General features: G+C 44.3%; 1 long non-coding RNA gene across 1 annotated transcript in view; it reads right to left on the bottom strand.

The window, feature by feature from the left end:
* Positions 1 to 3,063: 3,063 nt before the first annotated feature.
* LOC146045211 (uncharacterized) overlaps positions 3,064 to 25,641 on the bottom strand; it is a 37,457-nt gene continuing 14,879 nt past the window's right edge. Inside the window, exons 4-5 of the long non-coding RNA XR_014465386.1 lie at positions 7,337 to 7,400; positions 3,064 to 5,407 (exon numbers count right to left, since the gene is read on the bottom strand). This is a non-coding gene — a long non-coding RNA (uncharacterized LOC146045211). The remainder of the gene's footprint in view (positions 5,408 to 7,336; positions 7,401 to 25,641) is intronic.

The raw sequence follows: 25,641 nt of genomic DNA, 5'->3' as shown, positions 1-25,641 counted from the left end.
TGTTCTGGGATTTGCGAATGAATCTGCGAGTGATCTGATATGCATTCGCAAATTTGCACACCAGCCAATTGAGTCCTAACTGTCATTTTTCTAAACAGCATATTGTATGCTACACTATTACCTTCCACTTTATCACTTCACTTAATACATCTGTCTGATTGTCCCTTAAATCTGTATTAGCATGTAGAGTGTTTATGGCTGGTACCATGTTTTACAAAAGGGCATCTTCGCTTCCAGCTGTTGCAGCTGGATTGGGTGACACGTCTGTGCAGGGTGTAATAGGCCACGTTATGTAATCTGCAGAACCCATGTAGAAGGCACAGGTTATCACAGTGGCATAACTACTGTAAGGCAGCCCCCGCATTGGGGGAGCATGCAGCAGCGGGGTCTGTGTGGGTGCCAGCACCCGCTTGACGCACTGACATGCTGCTGCCTGCTGCTGCCTCCGCTCACCGGAGGTGAGTCAGCCATGAAAGAGACGACAAATCCCCCCACTGATTCAATTGACTGTACACAGAGCAGGCTATTGGCTACTGTGGGCGGGTGGGCGGCCTGGGATGCGCCAGAGCCAAGGGAAGCAGCAGTGTCTGCTGGTCTCTCTTCTTCTATCCTGCTTCAGCTTCTCCACTGGGGAACATGCTGGAGAGGAGCCCAGGGGGCACCACAAACTTTTTGGCGGGGGGAGCAAAATTGATAGTTACGCCACTGGGTTATGATATGGTCTCTGCCTGCCTATTCTGGTAGTCCAGGTAAGAGACAACGAGAGCAACCAGTTAGCGCAAAACCTGTGTTGCCATGTTAGAGGTCAGGCCTCCTCTTAGGCAGATAAATGACAATTCCCGGCCACATTAGAGGTCAGGCCTCCCCAAAGGCTGATACATGACAATTCCTGGCTACGTAGAGGTCAGACCTCCTCTTAGCCCAATACCATGACAATTCCCGGCCACATTAGAGGTCAGGCCTCCTCTCAGCCCGATACCATGGCAATGACCGGCCACGTTAGAGGTCAGGCCTCCTCTCAGCCCGATACCATGACAAGGACCGGCCACATTAGAGGTCAGGCCTCCACTCAGCCCGATACCATGACAATGACCAGCCACATTAGAGGTCAGGCCTCCACTCAGCCATATACCATGACAATTCCCCACCACATTAGAGGTCAGACCTCCTTTCAGGCTGATACCATGACAATTCCCCACCACATTAGAGGTCAGGCCTCCTCTCAGGCAGATACATGACAATTCCCGGCCACGTTAGAGGCCAGGCCTCCTCTCAGCCTGATACTATGACAATGACTGGCCATGTTAGAGGTCAGGCCTCCTCTCAGGCATATACATGACAATTCCCAGCCACGTTAGAGGTCAGGCCTCCTCTCAGGCAGATACATGACAAATCCCGGTCACGTTAGAGGTCAGGCCTCCTCTCAGGCAGATACATGACAATTCCCGGCCACAATAGAGGTCAGGCCTCCTCTCAGCCTGATACCATGACAATGATCGGCCACGTTAGAGGTCAGGCCTCCTCTCAGGCAGATACATGACAATTCCCGGCCATGTTAGATGTCAGGCCTCCTCTCAGCCTAATACCATGACAATGACTGGCCACGTTAGAGGTCAGGCCTCCTCTCAGGCAGATACATGACAAATCCCGGCATGTTAGATGTCAGGCCTCCTCTCAGCCTGATACCATGACAATGACCGGCCACGTTAGAGGTCAGGCCTCCTCTCAGGCAGATACATGACAATTCCCGGCCATGTTAGATGTCAGGCCTCCTCTCAGCCTAATACCATGACAATGACTGGCCACGTTAGAGGTCAGGCCTCCTCTCAGGCCGATACATGACAATTCCCGGCCATGTTAGATGTCAGGCCTCCTCTCAGCCTAATACCATGACAATGACTGGCCACATTAGAGGTCAGGCCTCCTCTCAGGCAGATACATGACAATTCCCGGCCACATTAGAGGTCAGGCCTCCTCTCAGGCTGATACATGACAATTCCCGCCCACGTTACAGGTCAGGCCTCCTCTCAGACAGATACATGACAAATCCCGGCCACGTTAGAGGTCAGGCCTCCTCTGCTTTCTCCCCTCAGCCTGATACCATGTTAATTCCTGGCCAGAATGTACTAGGGACAATCAGGCCATCAATCATGTCTGGAGACAGAGGACTGGACAGTGAACGTGATGAATATTACTTGCATTACAGATCTTTAGGTTTTGTGTAAAAATCAATGTGTGTTGGGATTTATTGCCCAGCGTCCAGCACAAGAGCCGCGTCTCTCCGCACACGTCATCTGCTCTAACTTAATACCGTAAGGAATAACTACATGTAGCCGGAAATGCAATAGACGGATAATGTTTCTGAGCTCAAGGGAGGGAAATTGTGCAGTTTACCAGTCACCAGCTGTCCCCAGTGATCACGTTCAATGGAAGTTAGTTTATATCCAGACTTGCAGAGAATTTGTTTGGCTGAAAATCGAAACGTCTGATCTGTTATGCAGCGGTGGCTGTATGGGGTAGGCCGAGTTGTGTCATAATGAACAATAAGTCAGCAACTGCTACTTATTCCTGCGCCCGCTAATACGGCCGCCAACAGCATTGATTTTATAGTGTATTTCGTGTTACGGTATGCTCATAGCCTCCACTCTGGGGGCAGACATTTTTGTGGGGGACACAATACCCATGCCCTTTTTAATGTGTCAACTTTTTGCCTGTCGATCAATAGTGGTCATCCTAATTACTGTCGGCCCTATGACCCATATCCCTATTATAGAAGGTGATAAATAAATAAAAAGTAGATTCTAATTTGTTGCTATGGGCAATATGCCATCTTCAATACATCTCCCATCTTAGTTAATTTACCCCTAAGGGGTAGTTTTACTAAAGCTTCTAAAACAAGCAAGTAGGGATGTTGCCCATAGCAACCATTCAGATTCTGTCTATCATTTTTCTATTGCCCGCTAGAAAATGAAAGACAGAATCTAATTGGTTCCCAGGGGCAACATCACTACTTGCCTGTATTAGAAGCTTTAGGAAATGTACCCCTAAGTTCAATGAATTACCTGTGATGTCCCCAGATGTGCAGTGGGGTTTGGGGCATTATAATATAAGTAAACGGAAGCGTGACCAATGACAGTACGGCACTCCCACCAAGACTTGTCCACAACCCCTTTTCTGTGCCCTATAGCCCCAGTCCACCCCTGCTTAAGCGCATACTTTGGGGGAAATGTAATATGATGTAATATAATATAAGTCTAAAGGCCACTATTCACTACTAATTCTTCTAGATCTCTCAGCTGCATTTGACACTGTTGACCACACATTTCTCATATAAACACTACAATCCCTAGGTCTTAAAGACACAGCCCACTCTTGGTTCTCATCCTACTTATCTAACCGTTCCTTTAGTTTTCCTTTCTCTGATTCTATCTCCTCTTCGCTACCTCTGTCAGTTGGAGTACCTCAGGGTTCAGTTTTAGGTCCTCTGCTTTTCTCAATCTATACCTCATCTCTTGGCAATCCTTTGGATTTCAGTATCATCTGTATGCGGATGATACTCAGCTCTACCTATCCTCCCCGGACCTGTCCCCATCTGTATTGGGCCATGTCTCTGAATGCCTTTCTGCTGTTTCATCCTGGTGTCATCTCGCCACCTCAAACTTAATATTTCAAAAACAGAATTAATTATATTTCCGCCAATAAATAATAGTTGCCAACCTGATATCTCTATTGCTGTTGAGAATATGACACTCACTCCTACCTCTCAAGCTCGCTGCCTAGGTGTTATCCTTGACTCTGAGCTTTCCTTTGTTCCCCATATTCAATCTGTCTCAAAATCATGCCACATGCACCTAAAAAACATATTCAAAATTCACCCTTACCTTACACAAGACACTGCAAAAACTCTAATCCATGCTCTCATCATCTCACACACTGATTATTGCAATAGTCTCCTAATTGGCCTTCCGTAATACAGACTCTCACCACTACAGTCCATCATGAATGCAGCTGCGAGGCTAATCTTCCTAGCCAGACGTTCATCGTCTGCAAAGCTACTCTGTCAGTCACTTCATTGGTTACCTGTATTCTATCATATTCAATACAAAATTATTTTACTTACACACAAAGCCATAAACCAAACTACACCAACATACATCTCTTCTCTTATCTCAAAGCATCTTCCAACCCGACCTCTACGCTCCTCCCAAGATCTGCGTCTCTCATCCACACTCATTACTTGCTCCCATTCCCGATTGCAAGACTTTCTTCGGGCTGCACCCACTCTGTGGAATGCCCTCCCAAGCACAATAAGACTCTCCTCCAGTCTCCAAACCTATAAACGTTCCCTGAAAACTCATCTCTTCAGGCAAGCTCATCAAATTCCATAACCAGTCACAGAACTTTGCATTCTAGTGGAATCGATGCAATGAAGAATACAGTATCTATCCTTATGTATCAATGCCTATTTCCCTATAGATTGTAAGCTTGCGAGCAGGACTCTCCTACCTTTTGACTGTCTGTAAATACCCTGTTTGTTGTATCACTGTCTCCTTTTGTAAAGCGCAACGGAATATGCTGCGCTATATAAGAAACTGTTAATAAATAAAATAAATAATAAATGATGGGAGTTCTTGTTACACTCGCCCATCCATCCTCTAGTCTCCTGCTAACTAAGGCTTTACCTCTAGCAGCCGCCTTTCCCAGGTGGATTAGTTCCAACCGGTACTCAGAAGCCCCAAGGTCTTATGGCAGATAATGAGACTATCGGAGATTGGGCAAGGAAAGTTACTGGAGTAGACAGAGACATCCGAAGGAAGGACCATACAACGCAGGACAAAGGTACAGGCTGGAGCAAACCACCGTCTACAACTGGCACGGGACCACTTAGGCAGGTGGTAGAGATTAGCGAATCGCTAAACCGTAGCGGCTTGAGTAGTAACAGATAGCATCTCCGTGCCAGCGATGGTGATCAGACAGACAGGACCGGATTGCGGAGCAGTACTGAGTCAAGCAGACAGACATGACCAGAATGCAGAGCAGCACCGGCATGTACGGACAAACCACTGGACTGGATTGCGTAGCAGCACCGTTTAGCATGGACAGGCATCAGGACCAGATTGCGGAGACTGCACCTTACAAATGAGATTATCCTCTTTCTTATCCTATTACTTTATCATTTGTAGGATAAACTCCCATCTCAGTGCAGAGACGATTGCCCTGTGCTGTCACAGAGGATAATATATATGTGGTTACACAACTACTATATGCAAAATTCTTCTGTCCGGATCATTGTGATTCACAGTCGTATGTAAGTGGATATTTGGCAAAAGTCCATTATTCTCCACCGACGGCACTTTATGGTAAATGTATCCAGCCTACAGTACACAATCCATGAACTCTGTCACACCTGGAGGAATGACCAATACAACACAATATTAATGTACATTTTCACCCTTAAAGTTGCAATTAACTATATGAATTATTGTAACACTTAATCACTTCTAATATCTTAATCATAAAAAGGGATTTTGTAGCGATGTCTTTTAGCCAAAAGTAAGAGAAAAAAAATGGAAACGTCTTCCTGGGCGCCAAGGTAATATGCTAAATAAAAATGTATTTATCCCCTTAAGGTCATTGTAATTTGGTGCAGTAGTAAGTGAATATTTGGCAAATGTCCACTGATTTCTCTTGGAATCCTGGCTCGACCCCCTTCCCTTATCTAGATGGGATAGAAGTTTACAATAGCAAGTTATAAATGTAGAAGTTATTGTCTGTGCAGAGTATTAAACCCACAGAATGAAGCCCAACAAAATGACAGCCTCTGCAATGTACTTTCACTTTGAGCTGTGACAGTTTTTCGCCCACAAAATCTCCACCCCCAGTCCCTGTCTGCTCCTAACTCCAATCTTTGCCTTCACAGCTCCCCCTCTCCATATCCAGCAAGTTTGAAACAGATCAATGTACCTGCAGAAATGGCCTTCACTTTCTGGTGTGACATCTTATAGCATACAAAGGAGTATTTGGGGGCCTTATTCTGGTTCACTCTGGCGAAATCCTTCTCCAATGGACAAAACCATGTGCACTGCAGTGGGGGGGAGGGGCAGATGTAACGTGCAGATAGAATTAGATTTGGGTGGGGTTTTTTCTTCAAAGTGAGATCTATGTTGCAGTGTAGAAATAAATCAGTCAGTTTTTTCCCTTCACAGAAACAAAGTAACTCACCCAAATCTAATTATCTCTGCACGTTACATCTGCCCCCCTGCAGTGCACATGGTTTTGTTCATTTGAGAAGGAATTTGCCTCTGAGAGTGAACCAGAATAAGGCCCTTGAGTCCAGCGACTGGCCTCTAGTGGTCACTGGTGGTACAACTCCGGGTCTGGGGGTGGATCCATTAAATAAAAATAGAGAGAGAGAGATTTATATAATTGTATTTCAGTGGTCGAAGTGGGCCAGTATGCAGCGGTATGGCATACCGGCACTTCGTTTCCACTGGCCCGGAAGTGAAGTATTGTTATCAAATAATGTACAGCAGGAGGCAGATGAAGTGGCCAGCATTCTGCAGCTGCACTTACACAATATGCTGCTCTCCATCCTGCCGCTTGTCCCCAGCAGGTTCCCTGTGGGGAGCAGCTGCTCTTGTCCCTGCTTCCATCGGAGCCCAGTTTTTAATTAAAACTTATCTTATGGAAAATACATTTTGGCCCAGCACAGGTTCTGGAACCCAGTTCCTAATGATGTCATATTAATTAGAGGTTCAGGAACTGAGTTCCTGCTGGTTCCTGCTGAAAAATAGCACTGTATATATATATATATATATATATGTATATATATATATATATATATATATATATATATATATATATATATATATATATATATATATACTGTGGAAATAACTGAGTCACTCCAGGGGTCGTTAGACGATTAAAGAAAAAAATGCTTTATATAGTAAAAGCGCACATATACTATAGTATTGTATCCCCGCCGCCGAGCGGGTCATATTCCATATGCTGTCTTGAAGAAAATACTTGATGTATTGAAACGTCGACATTGATGCATATGTGCGCTTTTACTATATAAAGCATTTTTTCTTTAATCGTCTAAAGACCCCTGGAGTGACTCAGTTATTTCCACAGTACCTACCACCCACTGTAGGCACCCGGGGCAGTTGCCAACCAGTTGGAGTGCCGGCTCATCTGTACCGAATATATATATATATATATATATTAAAGTTACCTCCTCTCATGGTAGTATTGGAAGCTCAGTCATTTTCACATGCACCATTGTCATTGCAAATTTGGATATTCCCTGGAACACATTCTTTAGGTACTGTACCTGTCCATTACTTCCCTTCTCCATCATGCATTCTGAGGTCGGGCTTCACTTTCCAGGTGACCATCTAAGATGAACAATAAGAGCAATCGTAGCAAAAAAAAAGTTAACTTTTTTTTTTACATTTTCCTATACAATATCCAGTGGTCCTCAGGACAGGCTTTTCTACCAAATTTTCTTGAAAACAGTGGGTTTGAAATGTTTCTTCACCTCCCAACCCTGCTTCTAATCTCTTTGTTTTTCCACACTACAACTTCACTAGGACTCTATCACAGGAGGAGGGGGGGTGAAATAAACAGCATCAACGTCTTCACGCACTCATTCTAAGCCCGCCCTCAGACTCCCATTGGCTAGTTACACTGGAGTCTAGGGGTGGACTTAGGAGTGTGTGTGCGTGTGAGACGCCAAATGCTGATTACTAATTACTATTACAATTATTATTATTACCACTAATAATAATAATCGTGATAGTAATAATAATAATTATTAATACTAACTGATGTGCATAGTTCCAGCCGGGCAAAGGTTTGCTGGTCAAATATTTTACCCCTTTTCACCCCCTTAGAACTTGATAACCCTGCTTAATAGATGGCTGCAAATACCCATCACAGTTTCCAGACCACCGAGCTGCTCACATGATCCCGGTCACACAGCAGTTACACCGGCAGAGTTCACCAACTGTCAAATTTTCCAGAGCACAATGGTGATGCATTGTAAATGGCAAACGAAGCAGCCAGATTTAATTGAATTTGATATATGATGTGCCCTCTGCACAGGCATCATAGAAATATCACTCAGAAAAGTCTTCCTTATATACATATATACATTATTATTATTATTATTATTATTATTATTACTCATATATTTAGGCAAATAAGGACTCCTTATTACCCAGATTTGCATTGATAAGGCATCCTTAATATTCAGGAGTGGCCACATCTATTAATACATATGCCTCAAAGACTGGCGTGCAGGAGTTTAACTCTGGGGGTACTGAATCAGGCCCTGTTTCTTCAGGAGGAATATCCTTTACTTTCTTTGCTTCCTGTGGCTTTTTACGGTTTTAAAACAAGTTTGTATCTTTTAGATGTTGCTATTTTTTATTCACTAATTTCATTTATGTTTCTTAGGTTCAAGTAAAATATCGACTCCTGTATGTGGTTTTTATGTCCCCCTGATTTTTCTTCTGATGTGCGCACGACATATAAGTCACTAATCCGCTTTATGTTTTCACTTATTTACTTATTTTTAGTTCAATCTAGCCCCAGTAAATGTGAAATCCTTTACTAATCCACTTATACGTGCAGGACACAAATGAGGTCTGTCATCAGAATACCTTGAGCGCACTCTGAAATCTCAAAGTAGATTGTAAGCCCTTGGGGCATCCTCTCACCTCTCCCTGACATTGTTATGCACAGAACTCTTATATGTATTACTGTTATATGCCTCTCTCTGTACGTCATATTGTTGGGGGAAGAGATGCATTGTGGGGCACATTTATTAAACCTGGTGAAGTGACAAATTGGAAGGGGATAAATCACCAGCCAATCAGCTCCTAACTGCCATGTTGCAGGCTGCATTTCAAAACTGGTGGTTAATTGGCTGGTGTGTAATCACTGACAACTTTATCCCTTCGCTTGCTTAATAAATCTGCCCCTCAAATCTTTACAGATGGTAAACCGCTAAACTAGTTTTGGTCTTTTTTTTTTAATCCTATTTATTTATTTATTTATTTACAGTCTCTTATATAACGCAGCATATTCCGTTGCGCTTTACAATTAAAAACAACAGTGATTAAACAAACTGGGTAGATACAAACCGACATGGAGGAAGAGGGCCCTGCTCGCAAGCTTACAATCCTATGATTTGAAAGGAACTTGACCTTCATAGTATGTCCTTTAGGTAAGTAGGACACAAGTTCCTACTGTAGTTCTCTCCATAGCCAGGTAACTCATTAGGCAACATAGCTTCCTGCTCAGGGCTCAGAGTCACCCAAATTAGCCAAACCGCTGCTTAGGCTTCTTTAAAAAAAAAAAGAAATAGAAAAACGGGGGCGGGAAGAGTACCCAAATCATGATGTTAGTAGGCCTCCATGATGTATTACTTCATCTCCATCTTGGACAGTATCAGACGTCAAACTAGTCAATAGATCTATTTGAAGCTCTTGAGTATTTGTTTAGGACCAAGGAAGATCTTCAAATGTTCTTCATAAACCATGAGAATATATTGTTTGACATCTAACAGGGAAGGTTGACGAAGAAGGGTAAGACCTTTGACTCCAGTGGTTGTCCATTTTATGTCTTTAAGGTAGAGGGAGGGCGCAATCCATGCGACCTTTATGGTTGGCTCATCTGTCATCCATAAATCATCTTCCCATATAGGGTGAAGAGGACTTCAAGGATGGAACACATCATGATAGGTCAGAAAGCTGTCCTTTTCCTTCTCACAAATGCTGCTCGGCCATGCAACTGCCATTGTTTAAACTTTTAGGCGTTGTTTCAAACAGTGAAGCATAACTAAATATTAGTGAAAGAATTTTTTTATTCAAAAAGAATATATCGTTACTTCCTCGCGTGTGCACCCATTCATCAAATTAAGCCCAAACCCTCCAAAAACCAACCTCAGAACACAAAATATAGATAGACAACAGGTAATTATAATGATGAATTCCTATTCTGGTGTTCATGATGTCATAAACCGTGAACGCAAAGTTCAAGTGGTTTATAACTGTCACAGTGGCATGAGATAGAAATTTATCACGTTAATTGCACGATGGTATCTCTTGGTGTTTTTTTTCTTTTTTACATAGTATAAGAGTTCCGTCCAGACTCTAGCAACGCGTCTCAGAGGATCCACGGCAGATAAGAATTTAATATTATCAGCCTAATTCCCATCTCCTCCATGTACTTAAAATTACTTAATATAATTATGACGAGTATGGTGGCTGTCCAGAAGATTTGCTGAGAGATATTTCCATGCAGACCTGGAAAGAAACGGTGTTCGTCTGCCCTTGAGCCAGGCATCAGGCCGAGCGTTCATTATGATTTTTATAATACATATTTGCCAATGATCATCCTTTATCTATATGAAGCCACAAGGGTTCTGCTGCGCATAAAAAAAGGGCATAAACAAATGTGTAAAATCAGCGACGTACAGTACAAGACAATGTCGGGCAAGAACATGGTGAATAAACATTTCTGCATCAGCGGATTTGATACAGAATTAAGCATCTGGGTGTTAGAAACTGAGGGCAAGGTGTCGTTGTAGGATGAAGATAGTCTAAGTAAGAGAACAAACAGCACATGAGGAGAGAGGGCCCTGCTTGTTAGAGCTTACATTCTAAAGGGGAAGGACAGACAGACAGGAGTGACACAGATAGAGTGGACAGTTAGTGTGGAGGGTTAGGATGAGAGTTGCGTGGGTTGGGTGAAGATTTGGGTCTAGAGAACCCATTTGAAGTTTAATAGAGTAGTGGAGAATCTGATAGGGAGAGGTAGAGAATTCCAGAGGTAGGGAACAGCAGAATCTTGGAGGTAGGAGTGGGAGTAAGTAACCAGTTGTCAGGAGTGGAGGCGCGCATTTATGGTGCGAAGAGGATGGGTGTAACGCAAGATAAAGTCACAGATGTAAATCGGATGTCACACCTGAGCAACAGACCTGGGGCCTACTGTAATTCAGACTTCGCAAAGCAGATTTTTTTCTCAAATGGACAAAACCATGTTGCTCTGCAGGTAGGCCTTATGCGTAGTAGTGCTGTCACATAAGTGAAGAGACTGCTTTTTCACAGTAGTGCTGTCACATAAGTGAACAGACTGCTTAGTCACAGTAGTGCTGTCACATAAGTGAACAGACTGCTTAGTCACAGTAGTGCTGTCACATAAGCAGGACATAAAGTGGTCATGCAGAGGTGGGGGAACGTATTTCCCTATGCTACCTAATTATATCCCCTCCCCCCATTAGGCAGAGACCAGGCCAGTGGTAGGGTTTTTGGCATCCCCCTGCAAACTAGAATGCTTTTCTGTGAGAATTACTGTGCAGGGCCATTGTGGAAGTTAAAATGTTTCACCTCACCATTAGAGGTGGTGGAACTCAGTTCCTCCCCGTTCCCCCTCAATTTAACCCCTGCACATAAGTGAAGAGGCTGCGTATTCACAGTAGTGCTGTCAAATAAGTGAAGAGGCTGCTTATTCTCAGTAGTGCTGTCACATAAGCGAAGAAGCTGCTTATTCACAGTAGTGCTGTCACATAAGTGAAGAGGCTGCTTATTCGCAGTAGTGCTGTCACATAAGTGAAGAGACTGCTTATTCGCAGTAGTGCTGTCACATAAGCGAAGAAGCTGCTTATTCACAGTAGTGCTGTCACATAAGTGAAGAGGCTGCTTATTCGCAGTAGTGCTGTCACATAAGCGAAGAAGCTGCTTATTCACAGTAGTGCTGTCACATAAGTGAAGAGGCTGCTTATTCGCAGTAGTGCTGTCACATAAGCGAAGAAGCTGCTTATTTGCAGTAGTGCTGTCACATAAGTGAAGAGACTACTTATTCACAGTAGTGCTGTCACATAAGTGAAGAGGCTGCTTATTCGCAGTAGTGCTGTCACATAAGTAAAGAGGCTGCTTATTCACAGTAGTGCTGTCACATAAGTGAAGAGGCTGCTTATTCGCAGTAGTGCTGTCACATAAGTGAAGAGGCTGCTTATTCGCAGTAGTGCTGTCACATAAGTGAAGAGACTGCTTATGCACAGTAGTGCTGTCACATAAGTGAAGAGACTGTTTATTCACAGTAGTGCTGTCACAGGAGTGAAGAGACTGTTTATTCACAGTACTGCCGACACGGGATGGAAGCGACTGCTTAATCGTATTACTACCGACATAGGAATGAAGAGACGGCTTTTGCACAGTAGAATCAACATAGAAGTGGAGAGACTGTTTATGTGCAGTAGTGCCGACACAAGAATGAAGAGACAGTTTAAGCACAGTAGTGCTGTCACATATGTGAAGAGACAGTTTAAGCACAGTAGTGCTGCTTTAAAAATACTGCTACATTTCAGTTAAAGTGAAAACATTGGTCAAATCTGCTGGGCATATACGGAGCACAAACAAAACCTGCGCAATGCAACACCACACAGCTTCCACAAGCGCGCCTAAATTTCCGCCAAAACCCTAAGCGGCACCTGCGCAAAAGCAGCAGTGGGCAGAGACAGAGCGGCTGCGTACGGAGCAATGTGCCTAGTATTGCCCAGCTAACTGTATGGGCGCACGGGTAAACCATGGCTTAATTAATTTTCATAAATATAGAGATGGCGATTGCCGTCATTTTTTGTCGCTCCAGCGAGTCTCCACGCAAAAAACTGACCAGTCCCTCCGCCATACAGTAAAGGAGGGAAATGACGACAAAGCCTTCTAAATCTTACACATTACTATTTCACATAAGAGGAGAAAAATGGCTCTCACAAATTCTCAGCAGTAAATAGACATTTGCTGGTCTGACTTGGACAGGAATGCGCTCAACACTGTTGTAAAATAAAGTGATTTACTCAAAAGATTTATAAATCTACACCCCTAGCACTTGTACGGGGATTCAAGTATATTTCTTCCAGTTTACCAAACTTGCATATATCTCCAAACCACAAAGGTTTGATTTGTAAATCATATTGCTCAGAGCCCGTTTTCTTGAAATATTTAAATGTTCCATAAGTTAGGAAATCAATTTCGATATTTTTCTCCAGATATGCAAATAGAGTCGCAAATCTACAGCCGGTGTCAAGCGAACCTTAAATGTGGGGTTTTGATTTACAAATTCCTGCGTTACACGACTGGCAGCAGAAGTAAGTTTGTAAAACACCGTTTTACAGCATTAAACTTTGCCAAACAGGTTCTCATTTATATGAAACATTCTGATTTACGCCTCGCGCTCTCCAGAGATTTTTTACATAAAACAACACGGAGACATGACGGTTTTATTTGGGTTTCGTCTACACGGCGGAAAATGCTGAGCAGGGATCAGTTCGTTCAGCGGCGTTTTCCTGAGACAATACAAAAGAAAACTCATTACAATATCAGAGGAATGTAAACCTTTACCGGCGTTAAACAAAAACATTTACACGTAGCCCCTATCGTGAAGCCCCTATCCAGGGGGAGGGAAGCCGGCGTGACGTGATCTAAAACTTCCTCTTGACGCCACGTTGACACTGCAGAATTTGAGTCTTTTATAGGAATATTTCCTCTAATTGGATAACTGGCGGTTTAAGATATCAGCCCGTTGTATAATACAGGATGTGTCATATAGAAGCACTTATAGTATGGTTAAGGTTCAGTGCAGGTGCAAGTACTTTGAGACAGCTTCAGATTACTAGCTGAGAGGAAAAGTTAACCAGAGCTCAGAAATTAATAAAAGTCAATTATAGCTGCCTGAAGAGTGAGAGGTGAACGGCCCTGTTTAGATTTGGGTGGGGTTTTACTTCAAAGTGAGATCTATGTTGCAGTGTAAAAATAAAGCAGTCATTATTTCCCCTGCACAGAAACAAAATAACCCACCCAAATCTAAATCTCTCTGCACGTTACATCTGCTCCCCTGCAGTGCACATGGTCTTGTCCATTTGAGAAGGAATTTGCCATTGCGAGTGAACCAGAATAAGGGCCATACTGCATGTGGCCCATAGCCTTTTTGTTTAAAATGTTTGAGGGAAAGCAGTTCATGTTTAGGCCTCTATACACATGTCCTGAGTACAAGTCAGTGCCCAAGTCGGGCACGATTTGACACTTGATGTGACATTTTTTACATAGGATAAATCGCATGTGATTTATCCCATGTTAACTCCTGGGAAGCTGCGGGGTCAGGAAAAAAAGAAAAACCTGTTGAGAGGCAGAGCGGCAGAGTGGCAGAGCGGCAGAGGTGGGTGCTGGGCTGCACTGAGCGCCCGGGGGTGGGGGTAACCGTGCAGCGGCAGGGCGGCAGCAGAAGGTTCAATCTGTAGGGTCCAATTCGATGCGCACAGGACTGCGCCTTTTCTGCTGCTAGGCGGAGGCCAGTATTGTGATGTTTATGAAGGTACAGAGGTCGGGGACATGACAGAGGGTTTTGTCCTGTACTGAGGGCATCCAGAGGAAGGTGCTGGCCAGGAATTGGGTCATCAGGAGCAGGGTGCTGGCCAGGAATAGGTGCATTAGGAGAGAAGGTGTTTGACCAGTAGTAGGGTCATAAAGAGGAGGTTGTTGGCCAGGAATAGGGGCATCCAGACTGAAGGGCTTAGACCAGGAGTAGGGTCTTCGGGTGTTGGCCCAGAGTAGGGTCATCAGGAGGGAAAGGGTTAGAATAGGAGTAGGGTCATTAGGTGGAAGGTGGTGACCAGTAATAGAGATATCAGGAGGGATCACTTGGCAGGTTTCGGTCTGGAATAGGGGCATAAGAAGAGAAAAGAACCTGGTCATCAGGAGGAAGGTGTTGACCAGGAAAGGGGGCATCAGGAAGGAAGGGGTTAGACAAGAAGCAGGGTCATCAAGAGTAGGTGTTGGCCAGGAATATGGTCACCAGGAGGACGGTGTTGACCAGGAAAGGGGGTATTGGGAGGGAAGGGGTTAGACCAGAAGTAGGGTCATCAAGAAAAAGGTGTCAGCCAGAAATAGGCACATCAAGATGGAAGGACATTTAACCAGGTGTATGGGCAGGAGGATGAAGGGGTCTTGACAAGAGTAGGGGCATCAGCAGGAATGGATATCAAGAAAAAGTTTTAACCAGTATTATGTGTGCTTGTAGTCTCATGCAGGGTTCAACAACTGATTCTGGAGTGGTAGGCCAAATCTAAGACTAGCTAACACACTCTTTGTGCTCATGCCTACAGGTGTGGAAAGTGAGCCTACAGAGGTGGCCCGACCGCTGAGTGTGACCTCCATCTTGGTCAATGCCCTGGAGCTTCTCTAATTTCCCAACAGTCTCTGACTGGTGCTGCATGGGTGACATTATTATATACTGGACCTCACTAGACTGCAAGTGAGAGCAGGTGTTCAGGGTGCTTGCAGTATAGTAAGGCTGTAGGCAGTATAGCGCACCTACCTACATGGCTGGTCAAGCCACACACCTTATACCTGATTTCCAGTCTTATCATCCTCTGAGATTTTGGAGATATGTGTGGCCAGCTTTTGGCCAGGGTAACAAAAGCAACATTGATAGCAGTTACAGGTCTATAATGGAATCACAGGAGGCTTTCTAATTGTCAAATCAACTAATTCATATACTGTACAAGAAATAACAGCAGTCTCCAGCCCTCAAGGAGCCAACACCCAGGTTCCAGCAAGTCTCCAAGTGTTTCTGCATTATAGTCAGTGCACTTATCCACTGAGTAATGCTTTCTTTCTTGCAAATTAATATTTAAGTGGAAAATAATGGGAAACGTTGAAATCTGTAATTGAATAATTGTACATTTAAAGAGTTAAGCCCAGTGCAAACGTCCATAAAACTTAATGAAACTTTGATGCTTTCTGAGATAGAACCAGAGAAGGCTGACAGCTGACAAACTGCCCAATCTAGTCACTAGTATTACTAATTTACCTTCTCCACCAACCTGGGTTCATCAACACCTGATTATATTTTCAACTACTACTCAATCAATACAATAATATTCTATCAATAGGATTCCTAGAGCTGCCGCCACATCATGCAGTGTAAGGGACAGAGCGGAGCTGCTGCACATGCCCAGTGGTAGCAGCTTCTTCTACCAAGTCTGCTGCGTGTGTCTGTGTCTGTGTCTGTGTGTGTGTGTGTGTGTGTGTGTGTGTGTGTGTCTGAGTCCTCAATTAGTGCACTGGACCAGAGAGCAGCTACCAGGAAGAAGAGACAGGAGCCTTACCATGAGGTGGGAGAATATGAGCTAATAAAGTGCAGTACTGGTCCTATTAAGCTTGTGTATTTATTATACTGTAGTATGTTAACCTCTTCCTTACAAATTATTTATAGTACATACAGTATAGTAAATGTTTGACACAGCCTATACCATAGACCATGTATAGTGTTAGATATTAATACTGTATCCAGTGTATAAAAAGACCATTGTTTACATTCATTTCAAGTGTTGTTACTAGGTTCTTCTACCGCTCCCCCAGACCCTTGCACTTTCCCCACTGGAAGTGGGGGTTTCATTGATATGGAAAGGTTTTACACAACCCATCTATTCTTTTACCAGTACAACCATGGGTGTTCCTAATACATATGCTCCCTGTTCCCATTATGCATCTCCCTTCAGCACTTGTTCTGGACCCGCTATGAGGCTAGCTTTCCAAAATTACAGTCGGCTCCTGATTGGATGGGTGCTTGGACCACTCAGTAGAGTTCCAGCTGTATTTTGGATGTGGCCTAAGACCCTAAAGCTTCCAAACTGTTCACCTGCAGTTCTTTACAAGTTCCATGGAAACTGAATTGCACAAATCTGTACTAATGCAAAACTCAGGAGGTCAAGCAAATGTCATTATCTTTCTGGATTTATGTTGATAGTGATATAAAGGCTGATCGTTCTGCCCAGTATCCAGAACCATGTCAGGTTAGGACATCCATGTACACACAAGCATCTGCGGTCTTATCTGACAAGGCAACATTGGATAGGGCACCGTCTGTCCCAATCAACATCAATAAATTCTGTCTCCTGGGCCCACATGCTTGGCAGTTTGTGGCCAACAAGACCTAGAATGGTTTAATTGGGCTTCATAATGGCATCACGTGTGGGCCATGTACCTGTTTATTGCCCCTCTCTTTCACTGTGTCAGCTGTACTATATCAGACCATCTCTTCTTCCTTTTAACTCTTGTAAATGACTTTACCAAGACGAAGTATATCTTGTCAGATGCCGGGGAAGCGAGTGCGCCAGGTGCTCTTTTAAACCCTTCAATACATCAAACTAACCATCTGACTATTTATTGTCCAGCTGTCACACGCATGTCCTGTCTTACCTCAAGGTTGCCTTTCAAAGATCTCCGAGGCTTAAGTGACCTAGATTTGTTATAATTACTTTCTGAATTTATGTTACAGGTATTGATGGATGTTTAACTTATTAATGGCAGGTCCTACGCCTGGCAATATTGTCCAGGGCAGCACAATACTCTGAGCTTTGTGTAATGAAAGCTACATTGTATAGACATGAATCACACAGATATTCTGCATCCGATGTGTGTTAGCAGATTGTTGTACATTATAATGTAGGGAGGCCCATAAGCCTTTTTCAAAGGCAAATAGTCGGACATGCTTAATATACAAGACATTATTTTATAGCACAGATTGGAAAGCAGAATAAGAATTCATACACTGCCACCAGTGGCCTAATAATAGCACCGCTGACCCTAAGGTGGCGGGAAGGTGCTGAGTAAGTGTGGGCGCCAGGGTCTGTGGGGGGCTATTGTTACGCTGCCGCCTGCCGGGTCCTGCCTTATCCCGGTGCTTGCCGCTACATCTGTGGCCGGGAGGCGGGACCTGCAGTTTTAATAATCTGCGTCCCAGTGCACCTCCTGGCTCCTTGTGAAAAATGTCCCTCACAAAATGGCCGATCCCTTACAGCAGACCATTTTGAGGATGATAGAATTGGTGGCGGCCTCCTCTAACATCCTTAAAAAGGGTCTGCTGTTAGGAGCAGCCATTTTGTGAGGGACATTTTTCATAAGGAGCCAGGAGGAGTACACTTTGAGCAGTCATTTGATTGTCCCCTGGCCGTGTGATCAGTTCTGACTAACTCGCTGTATCCAGTGCAACGATTTCATCAACTTTGGAATTTTAGCTCTTTTTATAAACACTCATTGGCTGATGGTGTAAATAAATTGCTGCGGAGCACAGAAAGGAAGCAAACATAAGTTATAACGGACAATGACAGCGTATGTCTTTATATTCAGCAGAATTGTGTGACTCTGGCCAGTTTGGAACACAAACGCTTGAATTTTTCAGTCTTACAGTTTCCGGGGAGCACAGGGGGTTAAAAAAGAGCCGTCCAATCTGAAAGCAGCGCCACCTTCCACTGTGTTGTCATCGGTCTCCGGCTTATTTCACAATTCCTCCAAGACACCGCACCATTGATTCTAGATCTTATTAGTGTGTAGCTCTTTCTTGGCCTGTAATCTTTAGTCCCTGTATCAGTACAGCTGGGACAGCTCCAGCGTCTGTGCAGCCCCCCTAATTGTGACAGCATATTACTACGTTCGCTGCTATTGTACAGTCATAGTCATTAGGGTCAAAACTTTGGTCAATGTAATATCGAACATTCCATCCCTATGTGATGCATTGAGTCCTGGGCAAATCACGCGGCAGAAAGTACATTTGTACACATGTACAGTTATTATACACTCAGGGCTGAGGCAGAGGTGGCAGCGTAATGGGCGTAAATGAAACAAAAAACAAATAAAAGTGCGCTAAAAAAATTGAAAGTGGAGCTGATTCAGACCTGCTCAATGAGCAGCAAATTCGGGCCCGTCTCTGATGGTGGGGTCTGCTCATGCGCAGTGACGCTAATGCGTGTGTGCAGACCTCCGCAGCGAGCACCTTACGTGAAAGTTTCACTAGCCAGGGGGCTCGCTGCCTGATTGACAGGCAAGGGGCGTTCCGGGTTGGACACCCTGAGTTTCACGGGTGCGCGCACAAGAACGGTGGGAGCGCCCATACAAATGCTGGATGGGTCACAGGGAATGCAGGCGTTCCCCTGCCTGCTCTGGGCGGGTGGATGCTATCACATGATGTCAGTGCCCTTCCCCAATTAAGCAGAAAAGTAAGTCCTGCGAGGGTGAGCAACCATTGAATGGTTTCTCCTCTGTGCGGGCGTTTGCGAGCGGATGTGTAAGCGTATACATCTGCTCGCAGAGTAGCGAGAGGATCCTGCTGGCGTGGTGTGGGGGTTCTCTCTGCTCCGGATCTACGTATCCTAGCGAGCAGGTCTGAAGCACAGTAAGTGTCATTGTTAGCTTCTGCGCATATTCCATATTTTGATGATTTATTTCACAAATTTGTAACAGGTATTTTTTTTTTAAATCATGGGAATAAAAGGTGCCTTCTTAAGCTGAAAATTTCCTTTTTTTGGGTGCAAGGTTTACATCATAGCCCCCCTTGGCCGCACACCCTACACTCATTATAGATGCACCACTGCTTACTGTATATAGTGGGTTATTCGGATGTGTTAGCAGAGCCCTGTGGTCAGATAACTGCCTCCCAGTCACACTGATATCCCGCCCTGAACAGGTAACCGCCGCACAGTCACAGTGACATCCCGCCCTGTGATCAGGTAACAGCTGCACAGTCACAGTGAAATCCCGCCCTGTGATCAGGTAACCGCCGCCCAGTCACAGTGACATCCTGCCCTGTGATCAGGTAACAGCCACACAGACAAAGCGACATTCCACCCTGATCAAGTAATCGCCGCACAGTCACAGTGACATCCCGCCCTGTGATCAGGTAATAGCCGCACAGTCACAGTGACATCCCGCCCTGTGATCAGGTAATAGCCGCACAGTCACAGTGACATCCTGCCCTGTGATCAGGTAATAGCCGCACAGTCACAGTGACATCCTGCCCTGTGATCAGGTAATAGCCGCACAGTCACAGTGACATCCCGCCCTGTGATCAGGTAATAGCCGCACAGTCACAGTGACATCCTGTCCTGTGTGAGACTGCGAAAATTAGCTGGATTGGCGATTAGCTGCAAATCCATTCACAGCCGCTCTCCATGGAATGATTTCCCAGTGTGCGCAGTCTGTGCATAGCTCAGGACTTACTCGGCGGGTGCAATAGAAACAGGCTGATTGGGACCGTTTCTGACATTACATGACTTCCCCTCACACACCTGGGCTCAGCTGCATTTTCCCTGATGCCGGATTCCGATCATTCCCTGACGCCATAGGCCGCGGCGTACCACTTCCCATAAAACATTTCTTCTATCTACAACAAATTCAAAGGTGGGCGCTGACTTAGTATTTGCAGTTTGCCAATATAAACATCCTAGCAACTGATGTGTGCCCTTGTGTTTGCATGAACGTTAACACTTAACTTAACTGAAATAACGACTCGGAGACTTACAGCAGGTTTGGCAGAAAGTGTTAGCTGTATTTATTAACAAACTTTAAACTAATTAATTTGATTGTAATTAATTAATGGTGGATACGAAAGAATGGCTTATTTATTTACGCTCCACCCACCCACAACTGTCCTACCTAATCAACAAATATCTTAACAACAAGCGGTATCTGCTCAGCCTTCTACATTGACTGCCCACCTGTCCAGGTGGTGTCACTGTCCCCGACCGGGTGATACAGCGAAGGCCTATAGTCAACGAAGATGAGCACACCGAAAAACAACTATATACACCAAATCATCATTTAACGAAGACCTTAAATCAAATAACCAGCCGTTCCTTCGAGCCAAACAGCCAACGCAAAGAAACACCCAACGCAAAGAAACACCCACACACAACCAAAACCAAATAAAGGGAGGGCGGGAAACTCAGGAAAAGGAGGAAGACTCCTACCCTTCCTGCAACTCATATCTACAGCCAACTTTGCCATCCATGCATCCTTATTGGACAGGGCCAGATTATACAAGGGGCAACAGGGGCGGTTGTCCCAGGGCCCCCAGGGACAGGCAGCACACTCTCAGAGGGACATACTTCGCTAAGGTCAACACAGCCTGGGATGTTTAACCCACTACATGCCTATCTCAGTCATTCCGTTCTTCTTCTCTGCACATGTGTCACAGTGCCCCAAACTGATTGACATGCTGCTGGGATTTGGTGGCTGCAACAGACAGCACATCAGGAAATGGTGGGGTGTTGGCCCCATTTTCTGAAGCCCATGCCTGTGTCGTTGGATGAGGCTTCTTTGGCAGCGTGATTTCATTTGACATTCTGAGAGACCTGAGTGTTACTCAGATGTCCGATGTTCCCGCAGATGATCCGATGCAGCATCTTCGTATCCAGCAGCAGATCACAGAATCAGGCAGTGGGTGTTTCCTGCATCTTTTACACAGCAGCTGCATTACAGTGACTCCACAGCTGTAGAGGCCATCTCTGAATCAGCCCCATAGTCACCAATTCAAGCTGCTGTCATCACCCTCTCTCAGTATTACACCGGCCCCTGACCAGTGCCGGAACATATGAGGGCCCACCTCCTCCACTCCATACCAAGTTCAAAATATGCTACACAGCAGTGAATGGCAGCAGTGGGCCCCTTTATCCTCAAGAGTCCCAGTGCAATGCAGTTGCTGCACCAATGGTTGCTTTGCCTCTGCCCCAACTACCTGCACGTTATACGACTTTCCCAAGCATACGCTATATCATATTTGCCTAATCTCCCAGAATGGGCGGAATGCTCCCGAAAATCTCTCCAGATGGACAGGCAAGACTCCCGATTTTTGAGGGACGTCCCTGGCCTAACACCCACAGGTGAAGTGGGCTGTCTGGGAGGCTGATGATGCGATTCTATCTGATTTACAATGCCGGTAATCTCAAGAATTGTAGTTACGCCTCCACATCTCCCCCTTTTTCAAATGTCACACCCTGTAACCCCCCAGCTGGGCCGCAATGGGGAGAGAAAAGCCTAGAAGTCACTCTATACGCGATTCTTTTCTGGTTCCCATGAGTTTATAACTATGGGAAGATGTGGTTTAAGAGACCAGGGTGGCCTTAGGCAGTCTCTGTGCAGGCCCGCCCTCTCTTGCCAACACATGATCAGATCTCCGGCGTTCATGAAAGTACTGTCTGCGGGTCTATGGCAGCCCCCATTATAGATACACCCCCATACCGCCATATTCTGCCGTCCAGGTGAATGGCTGCTGGAGGTGACCAAAAGTTCCAGAAAAAGGAGAATCAGAGTGGGCATATTCACATACATACGCTGTTCAGGCCTTTGAAGTTCAATTAGCAAATTTCGAGATACCCTATGCCAAATGAGGTCATATACGCCGCAGCAGCCCCTCAAAGTTAACAGCGACTACCTCTTATACGCGGATTATAGAGCAATTATTTTTGTAATGCTCCTCTCTCTCTGTTCGGCGATGAGGTTAGATACTCAATCTCCCAGGCCAGCTCTCGGGGGTAGAAGCCACAATTCAAAACTTGGTGCAAGGACGCTGCCACTGGGCAGAGAATATTTGGGCCGAGCCGTAATTTTATCAACAGCTATATATGGGGCCTAATTCACAATCATTCGGAACGGGGCGAATTCGGCCCCGTTCCGATGTTTGGGAGTCTGTGCATATGCAAGCGCATATTTGTGCATGTGCAGACCCAGGCAATGAACGGCCTTAGTGAGTTACAGATCCGCTGGGCCATTGATTGTGGGGTGGGAGGGCCGGGGGCGGACGGTGGCGGGAACGGTGCTCATCCATGGGAACACCCAGCATTTGAAAACACTAGGCGTTCCCATGGGCACGCAGCCAGGCCAGTGCCTACCGGGTCGGGCAGCTGATGTCACAGGATGTCAACCGCCCGCCTCTTCATCGTAGCGCTCGCAAATAATAGTCAGTTTCCACGCACTTCTATTTGCAAAGGCAGGAGAAATAATTTGATGGTCGGTGTCCAATAAATGATTTCTGCTGCTAGCAAAGGCATGCGAGGGGATGTGTTCTCGTACACATGTTACCGAGGGGAATCGGCGGCGGCGGTGGGGGGGGGGGAGTTCGGACGGGCTGGCATCTCAGGCGCTCTGTTTGCAGCTTACCGAGCCAACCTAGTTTGAGCCCGTGATTCCAGGGATGATTAACCCCGGACATTACACCACGGGCACCAGTAAGGTGATGTATATAGCAACGGCAGGACTGTCTGTGGGAGTCAAATAAGCCTACCCCAATAATTGCTACAACGCTGGAGCTGTTACGTCAATCCTTACAGAGTGCACACGTGTCACAGCCGCGGCGTTAGCAATCACAGTCACCGCATGTCATTGTGGAGTCGCAACGTACGTGAGGTTAAGCAAAGACTGAGCCGATTGTTTTAGCGATTTCCCTAAACTTCAGTTTTAATAAGTGAAAATGATATTCTTATTTTCAGCAAAGCAGCGGTATAAAATCCTGTCTGTCAGACTCATTTAGTGGCTGGGAGAATAAATGGTCTGACAAAGTCAGGCTATTAGACAAGTGAGGAAGAGTGATTTCTAGAAAACCCTGGCACTCTTCTTTAATTTCACACTCCTTAGTCTTTTGGGTCGACTAAATTTTTAAATAAGTGATAAAATTATATTAGCGCAATTGCATTTTTATAGATTTCTTTGGTCATTGTTCTGATTTTTCTTTTATTATTCTTCTATTTTATTGTGAACTGTTCTCGTAAAAGGTTATCCCTTAGCTTATGTCGCCTTATAATCATTGATCAGAGAGACGCAGAAAATATACAACTGACCCCACAGGCCAGAACATAGGTATTCTCCCACTTCATCACCGTCCCTTATTACACAATTTATTCAGTGTTGGATATACTAAAGTATAGTTCCTGACTTCCTGTACAAAATGCATTCATAATGCGGAGAGTGATAAAGTACCAGCCAACCAGCTTCTAACTGCTGTGTTTAAAAATGAGCAGGAGCTGATTGGTTGATAGTACTCTATCTCTCCCATATATATATATATATATATATATATATATATATATATATATACATACATACATACATACATACATACATACATACATACATACATATATATATATATATATATATATATATATATATATATATATTAGCAGCAAAATTGGATAAAGGATAGCGACTACCTGTACCTATATAAAAAAACGTATCCAGTTGTAAAAAACAAAGGATTTTTTATTCAAGTACACAGTACTAGTTAAAAGAGCAAACAATGGGTAAAAATTTGAAAAACACTTTTACGTAAAATATGCGAAATATTATAAAAAGGCCTACAAAGGAATTCGCTATAAAAAGGGGTTGGAGGGGGAGAGAGATAAAGCTATAATAAGTACATAAAACAGGATCAAGGAAAAAACGTTTTCTTAAAAAACTGAAGTGGAGTGTCACTTATCTAAAATGGAGGAGTCAGCAGGCTGTACCCAACGCGTTTCGTCGTAGAGACTTCATCAAGGGGTGAGGGAGGTGAGTGCCTCGAGCTCTATTTATACTGTATAGGTATAATGGACATAATTATGAGGTCACTTCCTGTGGGATGTGCCTATCGTTTCTAAAGTGCGCAGAAACGTGAATAACTATCTATAATCTATGGACAATCTGATGGCACCAGGATTCCTCAAACCCCCCCCCCCACCACCACCTTTTCCTTCTCCTTCTACTCTCTCTTTCACTCTTTCCTTCTTCATTATGTATTGTTCCCACTTCTCAAAAAAATAAAATAAAATAAAATAAATTTACCACCGTCTCACTTATTCACAAAATGTCTGTTTAAATAATAAAATTTTTTTTTATATATATCCTCATCAAATATTATTTGCACTCCTCTTATCACTTCGAGGCACTTTCTGCCCTAAAAATACTATTGCACTTATCCTATATTTATCCACAGGCTATTATAGCCTTGATATACTACACTGCTGCTATACTAACACTGCTGCTATACTAATTGTTCTCATCACTGCTGCTATGTATAAAAAAAAGTTGCTTTTTTAGAATAAAAAAAAAAAAGTTGCTATTTTAGAATAAAAAAAAGCTGCTATTTTCATGCAATTTATATGCTTATATATTATTATATTATTATAGTTTTGTAACCGTTTTATTAGAAACCATAAATGTAAACATATTTGTGTTAATATAACCATGAATTTATATTAATATATCTTATTCTCCATTCCTATGTCTACTTGAAATCGCCACTACAATCCCATGAGCTAAAACGAGTATGAACACTGAATTCACACATCTGTCTCCAGTAAGATGGCCGCTCCACCATGAAAAAGATATGAAAATCCCCCACAAAATGGCCGCCGCCGGGAGACAACATATCTGAATACACAGAGAAAAAACCCAAGTGCCCGGCTGAGCAATGACTGTCACTCGCAACAACGAATGAGAAGCAGCCCACTACAAGAAGGAAGTGGGGCATGCATACACTTCCGCCGATGTGTGGCGGAAAGTGAACAGACTTTTCAACACCAATGTACACAGGAAGCGGGGCGGAAGTAACGTCCGCCCACCGGAAGTGGGGCACTTTACCCACGATTGTTATTAACCTTATTTCTGCCATTTAATGTGTCTTTTAATACTTTTGTTTTAGACAATAAGCATCAGGGTCATATCACATAAACACCCAGTTAGATTATAGATAGTTATTCACGTTTCTGCGCACTTTAGAAACGATAGGCACATCCCACAGGAAGTGACCTCATAATTATGTCCA

The sequence above is a fragment of the Crinia signifera genome, chromosome 11, assembly GCF_055691185.1.
Source record: "Crinia signifera chromosome 11, ASM5569118v1, whole genome shotgun sequence".
In the NCBI taxonomy this organism is placed as follows: domain Eukaryota; kingdom Metazoa; phylum Chordata; class Amphibia; order Anura; family Myobatrachidae; genus Crinia; species Crinia signifera.
This window is presented reverse-complemented; position numbering and strand designations above follow the sequence as displayed.